General features: G+C 38.6%; 1 pseudogene across 1 annotated transcript; it reads left to right on the forward strand.

The window, feature by feature from the left end:
* Positions 1-12,226: 12,226 nt before the first annotated feature.
* On the forward strand, positions 12,227-25,088 carry LOC143558144 (cytochrome P450 CYP72A219-like; annotated as a pseudogene). The gene is made up of 6 exons (XR_013139685.1): positions 12,227-12,543; positions 12,673-12,893; positions 15,306-15,550; positions 15,650-16,034; positions 16,278-16,506; positions 24,842-25,088. The product of XR_013139685.1 is annotated as a cytochrome P450 CYP72A219-like (transcript).
* The last annotated feature ends 1,835 nt before the right edge of the window (positions 25,089-26,923 follow it).

The raw sequence follows: 26,923 nt of genomic DNA on the forward strand, positions 1-26,923 counted from the left end.
CCTTTTAACTCCAAACTTGCGCGCAATGCGCAGACCAGCCAGCAGGGCTTCATACTCAGCCTCATTGTTGGTACTCTTGAAGTCCAATCTAATAGCATAAGTATATTCATGATTATCAGGGTCCACCAGTTTGAGGCCTGCGCCGGACCCTTCGCTGTTGGAGGCTCCATCAGTGAATAGCCTCCAAACATCTTCTTCATCATTTGCTCGCGGAGGGTCTACCTCGCGCTGAGCTTCTTCAATCTTTCCCTCTGGGATTTCCGTGATGAAATCCGCTAAAACTTGACCCTTTATTGCTGGACGGGGCTTATAGGTGATCGTGTGTTCACCTAATTCCAGCGCCCACTTTGTCAGCCTTCCGGAGAGCGCGGGGCGTCGCAAGACTTGCTGGATGTTGTAACCAGTCAGAACTTCAATAGGATGACCATTGAAGTATCTATGGAGCTTGCGCGACGCGTGTGTTAGTGACAAAACTAACTTTTCCATGATGGAATAGCGCGTCTCAGGGTCTGTCAGCACCCGACTCACATAGTATATTGGCGTTTGGATCCCCTTGCGATCCACCAATAATACTGCGCCGATGGCGCGGTCTCCAGCTGACAGGTACAATGTAAGGGTTTCGCCAGGAAGTGGAGCTGTTAGCGCGGGCAGCTTTATGAGACATTCTTTTATCTCACTGAAAGCTTGCTCAGCCTCAGGCGTCCACTTGAATTGGCTCTTCTTCAAGCAGTTCCTCAAAGTGTTAACGAATGGAGTAGATTTGCTGGCGTGGTTCGCTAGGAACCTGTTGATTGACACCAATCTACCATTCAGCTTCTGAACCTCTTTCATGGTGGATGGTGAAGGCATGTCAAGGATGGCTTCCACCTTTTCAGGGTTCACCTTGAAACCATCCTTAGTGACCATTACACCAAGAAATTTCCCCTCTTCCGCGCCGAAAGTACATTTGCTCGGGTTGAGCTTCATGTTAACTTCCGTTAGGCGCTGAAGAGTTTCCTCGATGTCTTTGAGCATTTGTCCCTTCTCCCTGCTCTTGATCACCAAATCATCAACGTAGACTTCTAGATTTCTTCCGATTTGTTCACTGAAAACGGAATCCATAAGTCTCTGATAGGTGGCACCCGCATTCTTTAAACCAAAGGGCATTTTTGTGTAACAAAAAACACCCTTGTCGGTTCTGAAGGCAGTCTTGTCTTCGTCCTGTGGTGCCATTTGAATCTGGTGATAGCCTTTGTAGGCATCCAGGAAACATTTGAGCTTGAATGGCGCCACGGAGTCCACCTTTGCGTCGATGTTTGGGAGGGGGTAACAGTCTTTCGGACATGCTTTGTTGAGGTCCTTGAAGTCAATACACATCCTCCATGACCCGTTGCTTTTCTTTACCATCACAGGATTGGCTACCCACGTCTGGTATCGGATCGGGCGGATGATGTTTGCGCGCAACAGGTCCTCCACTTGCTCATTCATGGCCTTCGCCTTTTCATCCCCCATGATTCTCTTTTTCTGAGCAATTGGCTCCACCGACTTGAACGTGTTAAGAGAATGTTGCGCCAAGTCTCGCGGGACCCCCGTCATATCGGAGTGTTGCCACGCGAAAACCGACGTGTATTTTGTGAGCAACCTTTTCATTCTCAATCTCGTTTCGTCTGAAATGGTAGCGCCAATTGTGACCGTTTGCTCTGGGAATTTTGGGTTTAAAATCCACTTCTCTGGCGCATTGTCCGCCATTGGAAGTTTCATTCTCCCTTCCCGCGGCGTACTTGTCACTGCGCACAAATGATCGCGGTAAACAAATGTTACGCCTGTTGGTGTAGGGAACCCCAATGCGCCGTGCGCTGGCGACGGTACAGCATTAAATTGGGCAATCGTTCCCCTACCCAGGATCATATTGTGGCATGACGTGGTGGGCAAGACCAAGAAGTTGACAACTTCGGCTCGCTTGTGCTCATCATCCCCCATAGTTAGTTCAAACTGAATCTGGCCTAGGGGATGGATGATTTCATTTAAAACACCACAGATTGGTGCGTTCACAATTTCGAGCCGCGCTTGGTCTGCCGGGTCTAACTTTCTGAAACATTGCTCATACATAATGTCAGATTCGCTTCCAGTGTCCACCAGGACCTTTGACACTTCGTAATGAGCAATGTGTGTGGTGATGACGAGAGGACTGCTTATTGAAGGGCCTCCCCTGATTCTTGGGAAGATGACTTGCTGCTCGCCGCCAATCTCCGTGGATTTGCGCGTTTCTCTTTTTTGACGTCTGCCCTTGTCGTCCCCCCTCAGCCACACAGATTCTTTTGTATTTCTTGCTGGCAGAGGCTCCTTCCGGTTGCTCATCTTCTATTCTTTGGTTTTTTACCAAGTGAGCCAGCCTGCCTGATTTTACATCCTTCTCGATCGCATCCTTTAAATGATGGCATGCGTCGGTGTTGTGGCCCGGGGACCTGTGAAATTCACAATATTTGCCACTGTTTTGCGGTCCCTTGTAGTGTAGTTGCTTGGGGGGCTTGAATTGAACATTCTCAGTACTTAACACCTGTGAAGGTGTTTTAGTGAGGGGAGTCCATATTCTTGGCAGAGGTCTGCTAGGATCTCTGCCGCCCTCCCTCTTGTCACCCTCCCCGCGATTACGAACATCTTTTTGGGGCTGGGGTGAGCTTGGTTGCGCTTGCTTTTCTGCGGAAGAAAAACTTGTTGGCTGCAACCTGGACCATACAGAGTTCTGTTTGGCCCTCTTCTCTTTACTGCGCGGTGATTCAGCCTGATGCGCTCTTTCTCTTGCCCTATCTTGGGCAATCTGTTTTTCATTTCTCGCGAAAACTCGCGATGCCTCCATTAACTTGGCCCACGTGGTGGGCATGCCATCTTTGCTTACGAGAGCTCGTCGTAATTGATCACTGCGCGCGCCTTGTATAAAGGCCACGCGCAGGAGTTGCTCGGTTATACCTCCGATTGCCAGAGACTCCTGATTGAACCGAGTGATGTAATCTTCAATCGTTTCATCATTCCTGCGTACGCAGTGCATGATGTCATCAGGATCGCGCGTGTGCCTGCGCTGCTGTACGAAGTGGGCTTGGAACTTTTCTAATAGTTCCTCGAACCCATCAATTTGCCCAGTCGGCAAGCTCTCGAACCATACCCGCGCCGCGCCCGTTAGGCAGCGAGCAAACATATGACACCATGTTGGCATCGTCCAGCTCTCTAGGTTTCCCGTGTTGTAAAAACCTTGCAAGAAATCTTCTGGATCTGTCGTGCCGTCATATTTACCCAAACCACTTGGCATCTTGGTCTTGTGCTGGATGGGAGCCTGCGCGATGCGCGCAGTGAACTTTGAGTGTTTCACCAAGATTGCTGGTCTGTAGGGTGTGGTTACGTCCACTTGCCCTCTGACTGGTGGGCTGTACGGCATGTGCAGATCCAGATCGGCTCTGGCTCCAGGCGCCATGTTCACAGGCGCGCGGAGCTGTGAGCCTCCTGCATGAGTATCCCGCGTCTTCCTCATGCTATGCACTTCTTCATCACTGAACTCAGTGTGTGCAGTGTGAACAGAATGTCCTTCTTCTGGCGCGCGCGGCCTTTTTGTAGTCTGCTTATCAAACGCTTGCCTTTGTGTTTGGTCGGCTAGCTTCTTCTGTTTGACCATTTCATTGTACTTTTCCATCAGACGCCGCTGCTCGTTTATGAGCCATTCATTCGGATCATTTGTTTCTTCTTCTGGACCCATTGGTCCTTTCAGTTTCGCGCCGGCCATGTTTTGTAACATAAGATCGTCTGGAGGAGTTTCAGTCTGGCCGTGAGGGGTTGTGACGAAGGGACGGTTGCTGGTGGTACGCGTAGAATCACGCGGAACCCTCAGAACCTGTTGTCCGTCGTTAACACCCTCACGTTCAATATCCTCCAGAGCTTGATCAACGTTACGAACGCCAGAAACCATGGTGATTGATTTTTTTTATGTAGATCTGATGAGATCTGATTGCCGATGTAACAGTGGATGGCGCCAATGAAGAAACGTGGATCTACTCGCTGGTAGCAGATCTACTTTCCTCGGGTTTTGATTGTACTATTTCACCGATGGTTCTTCTGGATCCGTGTTCTTCCACCTACAAAATGAACAACGCCGTTAACTTACCCCTCAGAAAGGGACAGAGGGGTCCTCTTTGGGGTAACCCTCCGGCGTGAGAATAAGTATGTGTAGGAGAAGATAATAATGTGTGTAAGGGAATCTCAAGAGTATTGCTTAATAGCTGAATACCCTATGATTGTGAGACTGTGTGTTTTTATGTAACTGACTGTGAGTGAATGTAATTCAATATGATTGAATGTGATATCACTGCCTGTAACTGTCAATGATTGAGTATGAATGTGTCCATCAAAGTGGAGTTGATGCTGTATTTATAGTGCTAGGGTTTCCACTGGTTGGGCTCAACCTCGTTGGCCTCCTCCAATCGCACTGCGCCACGTGTCCTCTGGGACACCTGGCGCTTTCTCGTTGGTTGTAATCACGTGGTAACACATGTGTCATGCTGAGTTGTCGACCTTTCATTTGGCAGCTGTCAACATCAGCATATTCTTACTCCTTAAAAAGATGCCTTCTGGAAGGTTGTCTGACGTGCACAATCAAGGTTGCCCTAATCCTGATTTGGATGAGGACGAGGTCGATTATGTGCATGTGTGATATGCGCCAATCCTGAGGATGCGCGAGGTCTTCTCTTTATTCTCACGCGCAGATATTTCATGCGCAGATGTGATATGCACGAGCATGTGATATGCGCCGCGCGCTGATGCGCCGCGCGCATATGTGATGCGCGAGCATATGTGTGCCTGGGCAGATGTGATATGCACGAGCATGTGATATGCGCCGCGCGCTGATGCGCCGCGCGCATATGTGATGCGCGAGCATATGTGTGCCTGGGCATGTTTTGTATGCGCCATGCGCATAGGTTTTGGCTTTGTGCCTTCATAATGTCTTTATCTTGTGGGTTGACCCGCCTTGCTCGGTGTTGAGGCGGGTACATACCTCTTCAATATATATACTATATTCCAAATATATTATTTGTTGAAACTTGTTTATGTCAATTATTTGAGACAATTTATCTTTATGGTAACCATCTTTGTAATAGATTTGTTATATTTTGTCAAAACCACGGTAGAAACCCTACAAGTTTTGAGCCGGGTATACCTGACGAGTATTTTGTCAAAACCCGATAGGAAACCCGAAACCCGATGGGAAAACCTGAAACCCGATGGGAAAACCCGAAACCCGACGAGTAATTACCCGATTAAAACTCGACGGGTTTGGGACGGGTTTGGGATGGAATTTTATAACCGGGAATGGGTTTAGGAATACCTAAACCCGACCCAAACCCGACCAATTGCCATCCTTACTTGTGCTACATGCTTCCCTAATTGTCCAAAAGTACTACAGTAAATTATGTGAGTTAATGGCAATCTGCCTTATAAATATATATATATATATAATCTCTATATACTATTAAAACAATCTATATATACTATTAAAATAATATGTTTTGCTTGTTTTCTATTGGTCCATTTGATTAACTTCCACATATATAATGTATTCTTAAAATTTGTTGATAATAAAATAATTCAAAAATAAATTACATCTATATATACTATTAAAACAATATGTTTTGCTTGTTTTCTATTGGTCCATTTGGTCAACTTCCATATATATAATGTATTATTAGAATTTGTTGAAAATAAAATAATTCAAAAATAAATTACATTCAACATAACATAATTGAATTCTTGTTTGACAATTAATAACAATAATAATCTCTATCTATATCTATATATATACTATTAAAACAATATGTTTTGCTTGTTTTCTATTGGTCCATTTGATTAACTTTCATATATACAATGCATTCTTTGAATTTGTTGATAATAAAATAATTCAAATATAAGACCCCAAATTTCGAGAATCCTACAGTTGGTAATCACATTCAAAATTTCACAAATTTAAAACCAATGCATTTCGTTTTATTTAAAATAATTTCAGAGTAAATAAACAGCGGAAATTCATAAGCGTCACGAATTCAGTCACAAACATTAAAGTCAAAAACAAGTTTAGTTTATTAAAACCGTTTCAGAGTTAAATAGACAGCGGAATAACGAATACCACGATTCCCAAACCGGGAAAAGTACCAATCCATACTTAGTAGGAAACATTAAGTTTTTGAAATTTCCAGAACTATAAAATAAAATAATCATCTTGTTGGAAGTCCCCAACTAGAAATGCCTTCGACCCTCCGAGTAGTCTCGAGCACGTCCAAGCGGTAAGCATCCTCCTCTAAACCTGAAACTCACACTAACATACACACAAATTCAGCTTGAGCTAAGTGAGTTCAAGTTTTAATAATTGACATTTAAATAAATCATTCAAAGAGTATAAATATAAAAACGAGATCTGGACAGTTAGGCCATAATAAACAATAAGTAGTCCTGTTTATATATCCATACAATTAAATCCCTATGCTTAACATCCAAGTAATAACATCAGGGTCGAGCACACATACAACCCAAACACGTAATATCCAAGTAGTAACATCAGGGTCGAGCACACGTACAACCCAAACACGTAATATCCAAGTAGTAACATCAGGGTCGAGCACACGTACAACCCAAACACGTATCATACCATCCGATGGTGATCATGCCTCACGAGCCTCCCCCTTACGGGCTTTTCAGGGCCCACCACAACATTTAAGAACCTGAGTAGTATAGTTTGGCCCGACCAAGATCACCATCCATCCGCATGCAAACACAAAGTAGGCATACGCAACATCCTTAGTCGATAGCGACTAATTAACATCGCCAATTATTGGCCGTAAAGTAACACATGTATAAACACGCGTATATATATATGTATATATATTTATATATATGTATCATCCCAAATATATCATCATGAAAGTAAGCCTATGGTTATAAAGTAACACTTGCATACACATTCATAAATATCATCTCATGACATACTACAATATGAGTAAGCCTATATCCTTGAGTTTAGACCATAAGTAATGTCTATAACCTTATAAAATATATAACCATAAACGAGCCTCAAATATTCTAAGGCATAGAATATAATTCACCCATATTTTCATGAACCCACAAACACAAGTAAGGCCATATAAAACCATCCAATTAGTTTAAACGAGTATAGTCAGATAAAATTGTAATATGGTCTGTATGCTAGCCCAAAACGTAAAAAGAGTAAAAAGGGCATCATGAACTCACCTGACATGAGGCACACAATCAGAACAGGCTAGAGGACCCTTAAGTACTCCCACAGCTCAAAAGCCTGCCGGATTACGCACAATAATTACTAGCGGTACCGAATCGACTCGTTTATCCTACGAGGCGTTCTAATATGGTTTAATCTGCTTAACGCCTCGACCTCGCCAAATTCATTTAAAATAGCCCCCGGGGCCTTATCTTTACCAAAATGACCCATAGTTACTCCTGTGAACAAAGAATTCCCAAATTACCCCCGGAAGCACTAGATGATACTAACATGCGTGTTTAAGAGTTGTTTAGACAATTAACAACCAACTCAGCCCCGTGTGGACCCAATATGATAAATTCACAGCCAAAAAGTCCACACGACGCTACACGAGTCAAATGGGTCGGTAACTCGCAAGCACAACGCACCAACTATTCAATAAACGCGAATGCGCGTTGTATCGACCCGTTTGAGTAACCGACAACCAATTCAGCCCCAATTCTTATAAAAACCACTTTCCAACAGCCCGTACATTTAACCGAAGCTATCCGAACTGAATTGGTCATCACTTACTTCATCCCTCGCATTAAACGCAACAAATCACTATTCTAGACAACCGAAAACTAGTTTTCACTTTATCAACAATTGACCAATCTAACGAATGCCAAAACTTATGATACTAAAGTATGATATAAAAGACATACCCAGGAAGATGATAGAGCAAGAACTTCAATTAAAACAGCCTCGAAAGGACCTCAATTGGTCAGCCACCGGTTAAGTCCTAAACCGAAAGAGTTGATCAATGTCGAGAATAAGGAGCAGATTTTAGCATGCAAAAGTGTATTTTATTACATAGGAAAACCAAAGAAATAAATTATGAAATTTTTACCAAAGTTTAATAAATGTCTTAGGTTTATACAAATATTTTTATTATATGTTTCCAATAGACAAAAAAATCATAAAAATTCCTTCAACACAGAAAGGTACGTGCAGTTATTTCAATGCACAGCCAAAGTGTTTTATTTCTTTAAAAATTATTATCAAACCAAATTAAATGATTTCAATTGGGTTTAATCCTAACTCAAAATATTAAGTTCTAGAAGTAAAACCAACCAATTTGGACTTGTCAAAAAAGAGTTATGATGTCGGGAAGACAGACCAGAATCCGTCATCCTGCATCAGCTTTGACACTCGATCTTATAAAATCATAAAAACCATTCAAAACTCGTCCAAAAATTACATATTATACCTTTCTGGAAACTAAAATTAAAGTAGAACATTATAGAAACAAGAATCGATCAAAACCAATAAATTTTCATCGAGTTACAGACCGAACAATAAACGAGTACGAATCTGTCAAAAATTGTTATTATCAAAACTCAACCCTAACGTGTTCAACAAAGGGTTTAATGGTTAAAAAGAGTTGTAATAATATAATACCGATCTGGAACAAGTCTCGGGAGGTTGGAGGATGGCTGGTTTGCACGCAAAACGAGAAGAACCCCCCCTATGGAGCTGCCGATCGGAAATAGGGTTAAGGGGTTAGGGTTTATTTATTTTTATTATAATATAATATGTTACAGTCTAGCCCCTCGATTTAGAAAGGTGTAACTATATGGATGAAGAGTCAATTAACTCAACTTACGGGGATGACAGGGAGGTCCTCGAAGCGTGCCGGCTCAAGCCCGAAATGTACACATAACTCTACAAGGTCAAAACCTCTTTACGAAAATTAACGGATGTTACATCAAAAATAAATTACATTCAACATAACATAATTGAATTCTTGCTTGACAATTAATAACAATAATAATTACATAAATTATAGGTTTCAACTCTCCTATTTTTGTTGCATCTTTATGAAATCATTTTTACATTAAAAACCGTTTGATCATTAATAGCATTATTAATTAGATTAACTATAGGTTTCAACTTTCCTATTTTTGTTGCATATTTCAAATTTCAAATTTATGTGCAAACTGATTACCTTGAATGAAACTGAGAATAACATTCATTTTTAAATTAACTAACAAAAAATATTTATGCTATCACCCCTCTCTACATACTTTCAGTTTTACACAAGAAATTTCACACCACGCCTTTTCATCTATCAAATTCTGTAATTTTGCATTCCTATGCAAGGTTCATTTGTGTTTATCAATTTAATACTTTGTTTGTATTCTTATTATTTTATTACAAACAACACAATGGAACCAAAAAAAAAAACAAAAAAACATAACCATGTTTAATGAGTTGGATATGCTTAAGAATGATTGTTTTCTCAAGGTTCGTATATTGAAGTTATTGCGTCTAAAGACCAATAACAAATCCAGTGAATGTTGATGAAGGAGTGATGTTTGGCACCTCAAAGGTTGATATGTGATGGATGTTGGTGGCTCAAAATAAATGCAACGTTTGAAGACCTTTTTTTTTTGCCTTTTAGTTTGAGTGTGTTTTTTTTCTAAGACAATTTCTTCATGTTTCCAATTTGGTTTGATTCGTGTTGGATTTTTATATATCGTATGAATTTATGGTTTGTTTTATAATTTGGTATTTTATATTCTAAGTTAATACGTCAATATCTAAGTCTTTAACATACCTGGTGTTTGGAAAGTAAATGTTTTTTGAATTTGTTACACGTAATTGTTTTAATTCTCTTACTTTTCAAAACATTAATAATTTAAACATTTTATTGAAGTTAATATAGATCATTTTGTTGTCTTCTTTATGTGTTAAAAATTAGATCATTTACCATGGTATATGATTTTCCAAATCATTAATAATTTAAACATTTTATTGAAGTTAATATAGTGATCACCTCAATAATTTGTACTTAACATGTTATCTACTATTTGTTAATCAACAAAAAAATTTTTATACTCACAAAAACCATGAGTAACGAAAATGGATTATTTATCAACTATAAGGTGTGATGTTCATAACAAATTTTTAATTCATGTTGGTTAAATATGTAGTCTATTGGGCCTTAGTCAATTTTTCTTATTAACCGTCTCTTTGATTTTCTGTTTAAATATGAATATGAACTCATGGTAGACACATACTATTGCTTTACGCTAACTACATACTTATTAGTTTATGAATTTTAAATTTTTAACTTTTAATTGTCTTTCTAAACATTATACTTTGTATCTTATTTTGGTTTATCTTTATGTTTGACAATTATTTCTTTTCGTACCGGTATTATTTACAACTAAATATCATGTTGTCGTCCCAGAAAACATATTACAAATTACAATATAATATAAAATTATATATGTTTGTTAGACGATTTCTATACGTCCAACCGTGTCGTGCATGGGTCAATAACCTAGTATCATTTAAATGAATATCATTGGATGTTACCCTTTCATTTGCATGTCAAGAGAAGTCTCACTCTTTTATAAAGAAATCATGGTAAATATACTGTCACAAGCATGCAAATGTAGTATAAGCTTCACTTTGTTTATGCTTTTGTTACTCTTTTTTCTCCTCCTAATCTCCTATTGTTGTTATATCTGCCACTTAGCAGAATCATAGGGTGTATTTTTGTATGATCATGAAGAAGTTAACGTTAAATAAAAACAATAAAGCTAGAAGTAGAGGTTGAACATACTACGAATATGATTTATAATTTATTTTTATTACCGTGCAGGGTTGGATTCGGTTGTATATGGAAGTAATCAGACCTTGAAAATCCAGTTGTACGGAGATTTTTTTTGGGTAAGATTGTGACGAGGGTTCAAATTCGGTGATTGCCAAAAGTATATAATTTAAAAGTAAAGTTAAAACGTATGCTAGTTGATATTCTAAAAAGTTCATATTCTAAGTTTCATTTCATCATCACAATTCAAATCATGTAGATATATGTCGGTTAACCTTTTTCTTCTTGTGTTACCATGATACCATCTCATTGTGTTTGTTATAGATTGGATATTTAGAAGATGGGTAAATGGATAATTGGTGAAAGTTTATAAAAGGTGGGAAGTGGGAACCCCACTGTTAAATGGGCTCCGAATTAAGGTGAAAGGATTTTGTGCCTTTTATTCAATAACATCAATTTTCATTGAAGAAAGTTTATATCGAGCTTATAAGCTTATTTATTATTATTTTTTTTTAACATAATGGACTCCCAATAATTTTTACATGGCTAAGATGCTATAAAGAATGCTTTGAGTATAGAAGCTTTAAACCATTGTTATAGGTTATCTGCTAGGCCAGGATCTATCGAAAAACAATAACATATGTAACATTAGAAAAAAATAAAAGGTCAGTTGAACTCACACCCTATTCTTACAGTATATGTATAATGTATGTGTGCGTATATAATATAAACTATTGAAAATGACTGTAATCCATTAATACTGTAAGCTGTCTTTGATGGGCAGAGTTCTTTCCGCTGTATATATATTTTAGTCTTGTATTGATCGTCACCTTTTATTTGTAGTTTTTCTGCTAGGCCGGTTGCATGGTTGAAGTTTTTAATTGTTAAAACCAATGTATTGAAAACAAGCCAGCCTTTGAATCGTTAGTTTGTGTGGTTCACTAACTTAATTATTGGGTCATCTTGAAATGACTGGCTAGTAAAAGAAGAAGACATGCTTTGGTACGTTAATTCGTAACATAACAAGTGACATTGGCGATACCTGGTTTAGCTAAGGAAGTGGACGTAACGGTCGATTTGATTTTCAAAACATTGGTTAGAATACTCCGGTTTATGTGTAGATTAAACCATTTAAATAAGATTAAGTTATGAATTTATTTAGTGATTTATTTAGAAGTAAATGAACAAAGGCCGGCTTAGATTCATTTTGTCATTTTGAGTTTGGAGTCTTCAAAAGAAACCAATGGGTGTGTGGGGTCCTTGTTGAGAAACAAACAAAGTGGAAAAACCATAATAACTAAAAACCATAGGGAGTTAAACTGAAAATTACCCAACAATAAAGAGTGTCATTCCATTCTTCATCACAACAAAGAAAATATTATTCTTTTCAATATGATTCCAAGCCTAAGCATGCTTGGAGTGTGTAGTGGTGTAGTGATGACGGCGGCCGCCGCCACAATGGTGGTGGTGGTGGTGTTTGCATGGACGCTTTTCGATATGGTTTGGTTGAAATCAAGGAAGATGGAGAAGTGTCTAAGAAACCAAGGACTCAAGGGAACCTCATACAAGTTGTTATATGGAGATGTTAAGGAGACGATGAAAATGATAACCGAAGCATATCGTAAACCTATAAACTTGAACGATGATATTGTGCCACGAGTTTTGTCATTCGCTCATAGTGTTGTTACCACTCATGGTATGCATTTGTTATCATTATAAGCTAGCTTGTTCATCTTATAGGCTTAATTGAGATTCTTTAATGTTGACCAACTAAAATTATAGATTACATTTCACTGCTAAATATGTTATGATGGATGATTGATAGGTAAGAATTGCTTTACGTGGATGGGGTCACGACCTTTAGTGCACATAACAGATCCAACAATGCTAAAGGAGATTTTTGGGAACTATGAAGATTTTCAAAAGCAAAGAGGTGGAAATCCATTAACGCGTTTGCTAGCACAAGGACTAGTGGATGTCGAGGGCGAACAATGGGTGAAGCATAGAAAGATCATCAATCCCGCCTTCCATGTCAAAAAGCTTAAGGTTTTGTTTACTTCGTTATCTGTTAGATTAGATTAGAAATGCGTATAATTAGCTCGACCAGTTATGCATACAATCTATTATAGTTCCACCGGAAACAACCTAGACCTATAAAGAACGGAAGATACAAGTGTAGGATTTGTGGTGTTTATGAGTTCGTTGTAGCCTAAAGAGATCTTTAGTTAGTTCCTGAAAAATAATTTGCTTTCGATAACAAATGGACGAGTAACACCACCATTCCTACATAAGGTAAAATAGGTTCACCTCGTCACAGAGATGGGATTCATTAAAACTCTGGCATGAGAGTAAGATAGCGTTTGGTATGCATGAATGATAGGGGGAATGGAATGATTCATTATGTAGGAATGAAAAAAGTGATGTTTGGTTGCTCAATGGAATGGAATCATCCATTACACATGGAATTCCATTCCATCAAAACCATTCCTTCCTACCCCCCTTCTTTTTTTCATTCCATTCCTCCTTCACCCTACTTTCTCAAAAACACCATCACCACCTAACAACAACTACCACTACCATCGTCATCACCGACACCTTACCGCCACCATTGCCACCACCACCGTCCACCGCCTCCGCCACCACTACCTTACCATCAGCGCAACCACCGTCACCGCCGTCACCACCATCGTCGTTATAACCACCGAAAACATTGTCACCGCCGCCGCTTGACCATCACCGCCACCCTACCATCGCCATCGCTACCAATGCTACCACCGCTTGACCACCACCACCCCCACCACCACCGTCGCCACTGCCACTACCATTTTCGTCGCTGGAGCTAACACCACCACCATCGCCATTGCGGGGGTTTTCTTTTTTTTTTTTGGTAAAAAAAATTATTTTGAGCTAGGAGTGTTTTTATTATTTCTATTTCAATCATACAATTTTTTAGGATATCAAACAATATAAAGTAATAATTCATTATTCCTATAGGATTACCAAACAAGACAAAGGAATGGAATGATCTATTTCATTCTCTTGTCCATTCCATTCCTTCTTCTATTATATTCCCCATTCATTCCACTACCTCCAACCAAACATACCCGATATATTTGTGAAGAACTATGAGAGAAACAATGTTGCATTACATGGTTGTTAACTACTAGTAAGTTTGTTACTAATGGTCCGTAGAGGTGGCAATATGAGTGAGTTAGGTTGGATTTGGGTGATGGGTTAGGATGGGTTTGTGTCAGGATGGGTATGGGTCAGGATGGATTTTTAAAATAGAGGGTTAGGATGGGTATGGTCAAGATGGGTAAAGTTAATCCATCTTGACCCATATAAAGGTTAAAAATCTAAAATGCAAAGGGTTTCAAAAACCCTCAAAAAAATATTCAAAAAATTTAATGAAAAATTAATAACTCAAAATATAAATCAAAAACGCAAAATGTAAAATAGCTAAAATGTCACCGCCGTTGTCCTCGAATCATAAAAAAAAAACTCGGTTTTGTCTCGGTTCAGGCTCGGTTTTTTTTTCGGTTCATTTTTGCTTTTTTTCGTTTTGGTATCTATTCGGTTTCAATGTTTTAGGTTTTTGTTCGGTTTTGATTTCTCGGTTTCATTCGGTTTAGGATGGATATAGGTCAAGATGGGTAAAGTTAACCCATATCTTGAACTAAGTAAAGGTTAAAATACAAAGGATTCAAAAACCCTCAAAAAAATATTCAAAAAAAATTAATAAAAAAATAATAACTCAAAATATAAATCGAAAACGCAAAAAGTAAAATAACTAAAATGTTTCCCCGTCTTCCTCGTTCATTAAAAAAAAACTCGGTTTTGTCTCGGTTCAGGTTCGGTTTTTCAGGTTGTTTTTTTTTTCGCTTCGGTTTTGCTTTTTTTCATTTTGGTCGGTTTCGGTATGTGCCCGGTTTCAACGATTTTGGTTTCGATTTCTCGGTTTCTATTCAGTTCCGTGGGTTTTGTTTGAAATAAAATTGGATAAAACTTGTTTTAGTCCATTCTAACTCATAAGCAAACCCATTCTAACCTATAACCAAATGTCACTAGCAATTTCCCAACTCATCTTGACCTTCTTGCAAAATTCTTTTGATCCATCCTGACCCATCTCAATTTTAAAAGTTATCCAAATTGACCCAAACAACCCATATGGGTTTGTTTTGCCACCCTTACTTATCAGAATACCGCCTAGTTTTTTTTATTTCCTTTATTGATTCTCCAATCCAATGCCTTCCGTGAAAATGTTGCTTGTGTTTTTTTAGGTTATGTAATCATATACCCAGCAACTATTTAAGCCTTTTTTTGGGGTTAATGGTTGCCAAAAATTGGTTACCAATGTCTTGACTTGACCCATAAATCCACATACTATGAAGTTAATTATCACTACTTCTGATTTTTTTTCTTCAAATATAGTATGCTCATCTCATTATTTCTTTCTAGCATATGATACCGGCGTTTTATGTGAGTTGTGATGAGATGATAAACCAATGGGAAGAAGCATTAAACTAAAAGAGCTCATGTGAAATGGATGTGTGGCCTGATCTCCAAACAATGGCCGCTGACGTAATTTCACGCACTGCGTTTAGTAGCAGTTATGTCGAAGGAGGAAAGATATTTGAACTTCAGCGAGAACAAACCGAGCTAATAATAACGGCTTCACGATCTATCTACATTCCAGGAACAAGGTAACTACATACATCCTTTAACCAATGTTTTTAAGGTTAGAAAATATACCTTCACGTAACTATAACAATTCTTTCTTTATTTTTTTAATTATGGGGTAGATTTCTACCTACAAAAAGCAACAAGCGGATGAAAGCGATCGCCCAAGAAGTAATGGGTTTGATAAAGGGTATCATCGATAAAAGAATGATGGAAATCAGAGAGGGGGGAGATAGCAATGACAACCTTCTAGGAATACTTTTGGACTCCAATAATAAAGAAATAAAGCAACATGGATATAACAAATTTGGACTTAGTATTGATGATGTTATCGAAGAATGCAAGCTATTCTACTTTTCAGGCCAAGAAACTACCACAAATTTGCTTGTTTGGACTATGATTTTGTTAGGCCAGCACACAAATTGGCAAGAACATGCTAGAAGTGAAGTTTTAAAGGTTTTTGGAGATAGAAAACCAGATATTGAGGGGCTGAATCACCTGAAGATTGTAAGTTTTTTTGCTAGTTGCTACAAAAACGACCTCACAAAGGTCCTTTTGCAATCATTTCGACAATCACATAATGCTACTCATGATTCATTTTTCGCCGATCACAAATGGCCAAACTTTTGGTAGCTTTTATCTATATTTTCCTTTTTTGCTGTGACTCCCATTTTTTTAATAGAAAAATAGACATTCTCATGTCATATTTCTTTCCTCAATCTCATAATATGCTACTTTTTTGATTTACAGATCAACACAATCTTCCTTGAGGTTCTTAGGTTATATCCTCCTATGGTAGGAATGCCACGTATGGTTCATAAAGACACAAAGCTAGGAAACATAACTTTACCGGCTGGAACACTCATTCAACTACGCACAATGCTTTCACATTATGATCCTAGTATATGGGGTGACGATGTAAGAGTTCAAACCGGAAAGATTTTCACAAGGTGTGTCAAAGGTAACCAATGGACAGACTGTTGGGTTTTAACAAGATTATCAAAGTGATAAAATCCCAATTTTACCAAAAAATGCAGCGGAAATAAGTTTTAAATCTTGTTAATTTCATATGTATAAAACCTATTTTACACATGCAAAACCCAAGCCCGTATCCAAATACGAAAGACACACTATCAAACACATGCATGTCACAATAAGTACATGCATGTTAAAGCTACCTTTCAAATCCAAGGAAGTGGAATGAGATGATGATGAAGAAGGTAAGAGCTTGAATATGAAACTCCTCAAGCTAGCATATCCCAAGCATTCCAACAAACACCACTTGTAGCTAGGATTTCCATACTTGTATCTTCTCCTTGTTTCCTTTTTCCTTGGTCGTTCAAAGAGAGGAAGAGAAGAATGGGGTGTAGAGGATATTTCCTCTAGTGTACTTGTTCTTACTCTTGCCCTTCAAGAGAGAAAAAGAAAGAGAGGAGTAAACCTTCTCTTTTTTTTGTTGTATGTTATGTTAAGAGAAAAATAAGAAAGATAGAATTTTAAGTCTTTCAAAATGGCACCACCGAAAGGGTCTAATGAGCATTCTTGCATGTCTCCACTAGAGAATGTTTATTAATAAAATAAGAAGAGGGGGAGAGGGGAAGGGGGGGGCACCCTCCTTCCTTTCTTGATTTTATTATTTAGCCTTTCCATAAATGTGTTGTTACTTGTATTGTGTTATAACTTGTATTGTGTCAAACACAACAATAACACATTATAGGTACCATGCTTAATATATTGTTACTTAACCATCTTAAGTAACAATATGAAATGCTTTCTCTGAAAGTATAAATCAACCATATGATTTATTTATTTCACAAGTACGTTATATTTAGAAACCCCTTTCTAAATAACTCAAGTGTTAATATTTATTTGTAATGATCATATCATATATAAACAAATATTATAGGTGTTTGTCTAGCTTGTTATTGGGTATGACCCGACTTGGATCATGACGTACTAGCCACATCAATAAAAATATGTGTCTTGGGCATAACGAGTCCAACAATCTCCCACTTGCACAAGATACATAGAAGATTGATGCAAGTAGCAAATACCGCCTAACTACGATTTACTACCCCTAATACGCATGACGTAGTGCCATTCAATAACATCATCCCCTTCAAGTCCTTACTTGAAATGATTGAGGTACATCTATCATTTATCCTTTTGTCACAGATGTCATGTCAAATCCAGAGACACAAAGTGATCATTCTCTGTTGATTTAACTTTCAGGCCTTAGACATCTCACTCTCAACGAATAAGAGGGATAAATCCCCTCTTGACTACATACGCCTTTCACAACCACCTTGTACCAGACCTGATCTTTGCCTTACGTACTGTCATGATTCAGAGCAGCGAAGAACTAAGTCAAAGTATAATACTTGGTGAATATCAAGACCCAATATGTATCTCAGGTCGGAGGATACTATGATATTCGCCTTTACTCAAATTTACTTATGATCAATCATAAGGATTCCATGTAGTAACATTTGAGAGCGGGTCAGTCCAATATTTATCACCCATAAATATCTATGAACCTTGGCAGCAACCCTTGCTCTATATTCATATCCCATGAATATCCACCAATCCAAGTTCATAATAGTTTTACCTTCATATTTGTTCCCACAAATATGAACGACTACGGACATTTAGAATAAGTAACTTATTCACGGATTTAAACATGCTAAAATGGAACATAACTCAAAATGTCATAATCATAAACCATAATCATATGAATGAGTCAAAATAACAATTGTTCCGATATCCAAATACAAAATTCTATCATATCCAATCACTAGAATATCGCAGTCCTAAGGCACAAGTATGACCCTCATGCTTTGGCCTTTCAAGGAGCTTCGTGAGTGGATCCGCAATGTTTTGATCGATGTGAACTTTGCGAATACATATCTTTCCTTTTTTCAACTTCATCCCTTGTGTAGTTGAACCTCCGCTCAATGTGCCTTGTCTTTTGATGTGCACGAGGTTCCTTGATTTGAGCAATCGCACCCTCGTTGTCACAAAAGATCTCTAGAGGAACCTGAATGGTACGGACTACCCCTAGGTTGGCAATGAATTTTCTAATCCACGCAGCTTCTTGAGCTGCCAATGAGGTGGCGATGTATTCCGATTCCGTGGTGGATAATGCTACCACGTCTTGCTTTGAGCTCTTCCAAGAGATTGCCCCACCATTCATAATGAAAACATATCCCGATTGTGATCTAGAATCATCTCGATCGGATTGGAAACTCGCATCCGTGTAACCCTTTACAACGAGTTCCTCCTCACCCGAACCGTATATTAGAAACATATCCTTAGTTCTTCTAAGGTATTTCAATATACTCTTGACCGCCATCCAATAGGTACTTCCCGGATTATGTTGGAATCTACTTGTCTGCTTAAAGCGCATGAGACATCCGGTCTAGTGCATACCATTGCATACATGATGGATCCAATAGCCGATGCGTATGGGATTCCATTCATTTTTTCTTGCTCATCCTTTGGGCTTGGACATTGAGACCTACTCAATATCATTCCTCTTTGAATAGGTACCAAACCTTTCTTAGAGTTCTCCATCTTGAACCTCTTCAAGATTTTGTCAATGTATGCACTTTGGTTTAAACCTATCAACCGCCTTGATCTATCCCTGTAGATCTTTATTCCCAAAATATAGGCGGCTTCACCAAGATCCTTGATAGAAAAACAACTTCCAAGCCATGATTTTACCCCTTCCATGGTTGGAATGTCATTCCCAAATAGTAGTCTGTCATCAACATACAATACTAAGAAGGTAATGATGCTCCCACTAGCTTTCTTATACACACAAGCTTCATCACCATTCTTGATGAATCCAAATTTCTTAACTTCTTCATCAAATCGGTGATTCCAACTTCTAGATGCTTGTTTCAATCCATAGATTGATTTCTTTAACTTTCATACTTTGTTAGGATGTTGTGGATCGACAAAACCTTCGGGTTGAACCATATAGACATCTTCCTCAAGATGCCCATTTAGGAAAGCGGTTTTGACATCTATTTGCCATATCTCATAGTCATAATGTGCGGCTATGACAAACAATATCCTAATAGATTTTAGCATTGCTACGGGAGAAAAAGTTTCATCATAGTCAACCTTGAGTTTGAGTGAAACCTTTTGCTACAAGTCTTGCTTTATAAGTATCCAAGTTTCCATGCATATCGGTTTTCTTCTTGAAAACCCACTTACTTCCAACCGGTTTGGAATTAAGAGGTGGTACAACCAAATCCCATACTTGGTTGTCATGCATGGATTGCATCTCAACGTTCATGGCCTCAAGCCATTTGTCGCAATAGGATTGTGATATTGCATCACGGTATGTGGTGGGTTCATCCGAATCTACCACATAGCACCCATCCATGAAAAATCCATATCTTTCGGGTGGATGACTAATCCTACCGGATTTGCGAACGTTTTGTGTGTCTTGATCAACCATTTGATCATTCTCAACAACCTCTTGTTGATTGCTAGTATCAACCAAACGTTTATTGGCTTGTGGTTCTCGATCCTCCTCGAGTTCCACCGTTCTACTAGTACCTTCCATAAGGAACTTAGTTTCCAAGAACTCGGCCTTTCGAGCAACGAACACTTTTTGCTCGGTTGGGTTGTAGAAATAATATCCCATAGAGTCCTTGGGATATCCTACAAAGATACACTTAGTGGATCGACTTTCAAGTTTGTTTTGGGTGTTGTCCTTGACATAAGCCTCACAACCCCATACCTTTAAATATGATAATGAGGGAACCCTTCCATTCCATATTTCATAAGGTGTTTTGTCCACTTTCTTGGTTGGGCCATATTTAGAATACGGGCCGCGGAGAGCAAAGCGAAACCCCAAAATGATAGAGGCAATGTGCTTCTAGCCATCATAGATCGAACCATATCCAATAGAGTTCGATTCCTCCTTTCGGACACACCATTATGTTGTGGTGTTCCGGGTGGAGTAAGTTGTGAGATGATCCCACAACTCTTAAGTTGATCTCGGAAAGCATCACTTAGGTATTCACCTCCTCTATCCAAACGAAGTACTTTGATGGTTTTATCGAGTTGATTTTGTACTTCATTTTGGAAGACTTTGAACATTTCAAAGGCTTCATCTTTGTGTCTTAACAAGTACACATACCCATAACGACTATAATCGTCGATAAAAGTAGTGAAGTATCTTTCACCATTCCTTGTCATTGCCTTAAAGGGACCACATACATTCGAATGTATGATACCCAATAAGTCTTTTGCCCCTTCATTTGTTCCACTAAAGGGGTCCTCGGTCATTTTCCCTAGTAAACACGACTCACACTTATCAAATGAATCATCTTCACTTGATTCCAAAAGACCATTCTTTTGAAGTGTATGTATGCGATCTTTGTTTAAGTGACCAAGGCGACAATGCCAATGATAAGTCTTACTCAAATCCATTTTGAGTTTCGTGGTGCTTGATTGGTACAACATATTATCATAGGATGTGTTATCATGAACTAATTCATAAATGCCATTAACGGCATTGCTTTAAAATAAAAGACATCATTCATGAAAACACAAATACCATTGTCCATAAACTTAAAATCATAACCATATTATCTTAACAAAGAAACGGAGATAATGTTCCTAGTCAAATTAGGAGCATACAAAATATCTTTCAAAATAACTTCCAAACCATTTGGAAGGTTCAATGTGTAGTCTCCTCGGGCTTCGACAACAACCTTTGCTCCGTTGCCCATGAAGAGATTAATATCTCCTTTCTTGAATCCTTTATTTCCCTTGAACCCCTGCAATGAATTGCATATATGAGTTCCACATCCGGTATCCAATACCCATGTGTTAGAGGAAATAAGATTAAGATCAATATGAATCATGAAAGTTGTACCCGAGGTTTTCCCCGCATCCCTCTTAGATTTCAACTCTTTGAGATGGGTTGGACAATTCCTCATCCAATGCCCAATCTCCCCACATCCAAAGCAGGGATCCTCCGAGCTAACCTTTAGCTTCTTTGGTTTGGGCGGTTCCATTTTAGCCTTTCCCTTGAACTTGCCCTTAACTTGTCCCTTACCTTTGGCAATCTTTGCCTTGGGTTCCGGATGATGCCTTTTCTTATTGCCTCCCTCATTGATCGTGAGAACGGGTAAAACCTTTTTACCCATTCCCGTCTCAGCCGTCTTAAGAATTGCGTGAAGCTCACCAATGCTCTTGTCCCATCCATTCATGTTATAATTCATAACAAATGTCTCAAACCTTTTAGTTAAGCCATTTAGGATCAAATCCATGGCTAACTCGTTTGAGACGCGACAATTAAGGTGCTCGAGATGATCAATGTGGCTTTTCATCTTAAGTACATAAGATGAAACCGATTGGGTTTCTCCATACGACATGCATGAAGCGCTCGAACCGTTTCGAAGCGTTCCACCTTAGCATGTGTAAGGAAAATTTCCTTAAGTTGGGTGATCATGTCGTATGCCCCATGAAGTTCAAAATCCTTTTGAATCTCGGGAATCATAGTTCCCAACATGAGGCAAGAAACTTGCACCAAATCCCTATTGTGCTTAACCCAATTGTTATGGTCTTCGGCATCGTCAATGCTAGGTTCATCGGGAATTGGATCTTCTAATACGTAGTATTTATTTTCTTGCTTGAGAACGATTCTCAAGTTTCGATACCAATCCATAAAGTTGGTATAGTTTAGACGATCCTTATCGTGAATAGATCTTAGTGATAGGTTGTTAACGGGCGGAATAATAACGTTAGGTGGATTGTTGATTGCGGCCATCTACAAATATAACAAAGCTCAATTTTAGTATTTTCGATATCAATTATTTTAATCGTTAATACCCTTTTATGTCTCCAAGACAATTAATGATTAAAATCTAGAACCCAACGTTACATTCAAATAGTAGTTAGGTGACCTTTATCCTACTATTTAAATTAACAAGGTAGTCAACGTTTGACGATTGCAACCCTTTGCAACTTCTAGTTTTATGGGATCGGTTAAGCATCTCATGCTTAGTTGGCATGTTTAATCCCATCAACACCATTGTATGCCATGCTTTGATGACCCTATTCATATGGTTTCCAATTTAAGTCGTCCTACTTACACACACATGTGAGTTTACACATACAAGTGGTTAGGTGACCTTTATCCCACAAATATAGCAAACCCACCTCAACTCACAAGTTTCCTCTAATGCGGTTAGGTGACCTTTATCTCACACCGAGTTCCCAAGTGATTCGAGTGTCGTATAAAAGGATGGTGTTCAACTTATTTTATAAAAGAGATTTTAGTTTTTTAAATTCTAGATTGGAAAACTTTTTGTGTACCTTTCATTTGCATGCATTCAAATGTATGGTACTTAGTTGAAAAACCCATTTTCAAAGTTCCTATTAATAAAACCCATTTTATTATGAAATCATTAGCCTTTAATAAAACCCATTTTTATTACCTAACGATTTCTAAGGAACCAATTTTATGCTAGTTGTTGATTTTAAGTTGTTTAACAAACCACATTGCAATAACACGAACAAAAGTAAATCAACCATGCAAGCATAAAACATACACAACCACAAGTTCATAACCATACCCCCTAATGTTGACCACACTTGTTGACCGAAGACAAGTGTGTCAAAAAGTCTCTCCTAAGGGACCCAAAAGGACATGAGCTTGTGTCGGTGAACTCCCACTTGATCCCGCATCCAAATGCTCCAAGTGTTCATCCCCGTGTTGTGGTCTCCATCATTTTATTTGGGCTCTCTTCCTTTGCATCTTCTTTTACAAAAATATATCCTAATATATTTTTCTCTAGTAAAAGAAATGCATCTAATCTATTTATTATTTATTACAAACCAAATGAATGAATAAATAGATTACAAACCCAAATAAATATTACAACCATATCGAATGAACAAACAATCATTTGAATGAACAAACAATCAACACAAACATTCAACCAAACACAAGGCCATGGCTAGGTTATGAACATCTATTACACATCCAAATATGTAATAACACAATGACCCAAAAATGGTTCCCCTTTCCCTAAAACTTTAGGCCCAACCTTGACAAAACCGAAAGTTTCTGGTTTTGTCCAAACAACACAAATAATCATCCAAATGACTTGGTTTTTCAAGATTACCACATGCATGTAAAGTATAATCTTGGAAAACCATGGGGTAACCAAAACCCCCAAAATTTTCGGCCATATGGTAAAACCCCACCATAAACCTGAAAATTTTTGGGTCTAATGAAGCATGCATCCGAATAAGCGGCTCTTGATGCCATTGTTGGGTTTTAACAAGATTATCAAAATGATAAAATCCCAATTTTACCAAAAACACAGCGGAAATAAGTTTTAAATCTTGTTAATTTCATATGTATAAAACCTATTTTACACATGTAAAACCCAAGCCCGGATCCAAATACGAAATACACACTATCAAACACATGTATGCCACAATAAGTACATGCATGTTAAAGCTACCTTTCAAATCCAAGGAAGAGGAAGGAGATGATGATGAAGAAGGCAAGAACTTGAATATGAAGCTCCTCAAGCTAGCATACCCCAAGCATTCCAACAAACACCACTTGTAGCTAGGATTTCCACACTTGTATCTTCTCCTTGTTTCCTTTTTCCTTGGTCGTCCAAAGAGAGGAAGACAAGAATGGGGTGTAGAGGATATTTCCTCTAGTGTACTTGTTCTTACTCTTGCCCTTCAAGAGAGAAAAAGAAAGAGAGGAGTAAACCTTCTCTTTTTTTTGTTGTATGCTATGTTAAGAGAAAAATAATAAAGATAGAATTTTAAGTATTTTAAAATGGCGCCACCCAAAGGGTCCAATGAGCATTCTTGCATGTCTCCACTAGAGAATGTTTATTAATAAAATAAGAAGGGGGGAGAAGGGGGGGGGGGCACCCTCCTTCCTTTCTTGATTTTATTATTTAACCTTTCCATAAATGTGTTGTGTTATAAAACTTGTATTGTGTCAAACACAACAATAACACATTATAGGTACCATGCTTAATATATTGTTATTTAACCATCTTAAGTAACAATATGAAATGCCTTCTCTCAAAGTATAAATCAACCATATGATTTATTTATTTCACAAGTACGTTGTATTTAGAAACCCCTTTCTAAATAACTCAAGTGTTAATATTTATTTGTAATGATCATATCATATATAAACAAATATTATAGGTGTTTGTCTAGCTTATTATTGGGTATGACCCGACTTGGATCATGACGTACTAGCCACATCAATAAAAATATGTGTCTTGGGCATAACGAGTCCAACACAGACCGCATTCATCCCGTTTGGAGGAGGTCCACGCGTATGTATTGGACAAAATTTTGCTATGCTGGAAGCAAAAATGTCACTCGTTATGATTTTGTCACGCTTCAAGTTTGAGCTCTCTCCTTCGTATTCGCATGCTCCGTATACCATCATCACTCTTCAACCTCAATTTGGTGCACACTTAATTTTGCATAAACTCTAGTGGTTAGTAACCTTGTTCTATACCTATCTCATTCCATAAATTTTTAGTTGTTATATATTATATGTTATTTTTTATTGAAACTTCATGTAGTACACGGGTCTCAAACATAGTTATAAATAATGCTTAATAATTCTTATCGAATTTTCATGCATGCGTACTTTTTTTTTTGTTCTTACTTCTTAAACATAGAAACACCTAGATGATGTAATAATAATAATAATAATAATAATAATAATAACGTCTCTTCTACTTAAAGCTCGAATTTGGGTCAACCTAAAAAGATCAAATTTCCCCCTGCATCACATAGAAAATAAGTCACAATTAGATCTCTATACATCCACAACCACTTGCATAAGTGATGTGAGTTTAAATCCTCACAGGTAAAAGATTAGATATTATTTTTAGATATAAAAAACTTCTTATTATGATAAAAATTAGATCTATATATTAAAATAAAATTGATAATTGAAGAGGTATGTACCCGCCTCAACACCGAGCGAGGCGGGTCAACCCACAAGATATAGACAAGAGGCTTGAAATCAAGACATTATGAAGGCACAAAGCCAAAACCTATGCGCATGGCGCATATCACATATGCTCACGCATATCACATATGCTCACGCATATCACATATGCTCATGCATCACATGCTCAGGCATCATATATGCTCATGCATCACATATGCTCACGCATCACATATGCTCACGCATATCACATCTGCGCGTGGCGCATCCGCGCGTGGCGCATATCACATGCTTGTGCATATCACATCTGCGCATGAAACATCTGCGCGTGAGAATAAAGAGAAGACCTCGCGCATCCTCAGGATAGGCGCGTATCACACATGCACATAATCAACCTCGTCCTTATCCAAATCAGGATTAGGGCAACCTTGATTGTGCACGTCAGACAACCTTCCAGAAGGTATCTTTTTAAGGAATAAGAATATGCTGATGTTGACAGCTGCCAATGAAAGGTGGACAACTCAGCAAAACCCATGTGCTACCACGTGATTATAACCAATGAAAAAGCACCAGGTGTCCCAAGGACACGTGGCGCAAAGCAATTGGAGGAGGCCAACAAGGCCCTAACTGGGTCTAAGCCCAATCAGTGGAAACCCTAGCACTATAAATACCACATCAACTCCACAAGGAGAGACACATCCAATTACAGAGTATTCAGCTATATTAAGCAATACATTCCATTTTCCTTACTCTCATATTATTATCTTCTCCTACAAACTCTTATTCTCACACCGGAGGGTTACCCCAAAGAGGACCCCTCTGTCCCTTTCTGAGGGGTAAGTTTACGGTGCTGTTCATTTTGTAGGTGGAAGAACCCAGATCCCAGAGAACCATCGGTGAAATAGCATAATCACACCCGAGGAAAGTAGATCGTCTACCAGTGAGTCGATCCACGTTTCTTCATTGGCGCCATCACCTGTTACAACGGCAACTAGATCTCATCAGATCTCTAAAAAAAACAAATTTTCACCATGGTTTCTGGCGTTCGTAACGTTGATCAAGTTCTGGAGGATATTGAACGTGAGGATGTTAATCAGGGACAGCAGTTTCTGAGGGTGCCGCGTGATTCTACGCGCACCACCAGTAACCGTCCCTTCATCACAACTCCTCATGGCCAGACTGAAACTCCTCCAGACGATCTCACGTTACAAAATCTTACCGGCGCGAAACAAAAAGGACCAATGGGTCCAGAAGATGAAACCAATGACCCCAAAGAATGGCTCATAAACGAGCAACGACGTCTAATGGACAAGTACAATGAGCTGGTCAAACACAAAAAGTCAGCCGACTTAACACAAAGGCTAGCGTTTGACAAGCAAAACGTTTATGGAACAAAAAGGGCGCGCGCGCCGGAAGATGG

This window comes from Bidens hawaiensis, unplaced genomic scaffold (assembly GCF_021521415.1).
Source record: "Bidens hawaiensis isolate Kalapana, Puna unplaced genomic scaffold, B.hawaiensis_p1.1 tig00019341_1, whole genome shotgun sequence".
Lineage (NCBI taxonomy): Eukaryota > Viridiplantae > Streptophyta > Magnoliopsida > Asterales > Asteraceae > Bidens > Bidens hawaiensis.